Source organism: Orycteropus afer, unplaced genomic scaffold (genome assembly GCF_000298275.1).
Source record: "Orycteropus afer afer isolate SDZICR_OR568_19922 unplaced genomic scaffold, OryAfe1.0 scaffold00143, whole genome shotgun sequence".
In the NCBI taxonomy this organism is placed as follows: domain Eukaryota; kingdom Metazoa; phylum Chordata; class Mammalia; order Tubulidentata; family Orycteropodidae; genus Orycteropus; species Orycteropus afer.
The window spans coordinates 3,913,522-3,914,875 of record NW_006921730.1 but is presented as its reverse complement, the minus strand read 5'-3'; positions in this window follow the sequence as shown (position 1 = coordinate 3,914,875).

Genomic DNA, 1,354 nt, shown 5'->3' with positions numbered 1-1,354 from the left:
TATGAGGACCAGTGTGACAGTCACATCAGGCTTTCTTTATTATGTAGTATTTCATCAAAAAACAAAGAAGTAGTAATTTATTCCTTAACAGCAGCAAATCTGTACCACAGATATGCTTAAAAAAAAAAAAAAAGAATATATGGTGATTCACTCTTCAAAGACATATAATTTTCTAACCTAAAAAAAAGAAAACTTTCTTCTAGCACAGACAGGTTTCTAGTTACGTACTTCCGAAGCTTCAATGCTTAGTACCTCTGTGCCTTAAAAAGTCCTTAGGTGGAGCAGACAGTTAAGCTCTCAGCTGCTAACAATGGCTGGCTGCTGTTCAAGTCCACTCCGAGGTGCCTTGAAAGAAGGCCTGGAGATCCACCTCTGAAAAATCAGCCATCGAAACCCATGTGGAACACAGTTCTCTGACACACATGGAGTTGTCATGAGTCAAAATCAACTCAACAGCACAATTGGTTTGGTGCTTTAAAAGCCTCTTACACCTCAACACCTTTGCCTCCCCATAACTTCATAACTAATCTCATAATTTAATGTTGCTTTTAATGAAAGAGTATGATGCAACAACTAATTACCTAATGAAACTTTATATTGTTATCTATTAAAGAAGTAAAGGACCTGCAAGATCAGACAAAGCACATGGCACACATTCTCACTGGCACAAGACCTCTTGAATTGTTTTCCAAGTCATTACATTTGCCAAGGCAGAAAACCTTCCAGGAAGGCAGAAATATTTCAGCATGAACTCCTAGACATTTCATACATAAGCACAAAAACATCTTCACACTGAGTACATAAGCCCCAATCATGTTTTCTCCCTGGCTTTAAAACAAAAAAACTTTCAAGTTTTGGTGTTATTTCTCTAATAACTTAGGAATGTGATCTCTAATCAGTACCGGAATTCTCACAAGTGCCATGGGCTGGTTCACATCTTACAGAGTTTCATTCAATTAACTTTTTCAAAATTATTTGACCTTTTACTATGTTTATCCTACCTAAACCAGATAGTTTAAATTAGCTCCTTAAGAAAAAGGAACGTTCCTTTGTATCTTTATCCCATAGCAAAACCAAACCAAACCAAACCCACTGCCATCTAGTCAATTCCAACTCATTGAGTTTCCAAGGCTGTAAATCTTTACAGAAGTTGCCTCATCTTCTCTCCCCTGACACAGAGCAGCTAGTGGGTTTGAACCACTGACTTTCTGGGAAGCAGCTAAAAGCCCTACCAACTACACCACCAGAGCTCCTTTAGCAAGTGGTACCAATTACCATTCAAATGATAACTGAATATCAGGTGTTTAACATCTCCTTCTTCATCCTAAAACTAGAGTTTACATATGTAGGAACC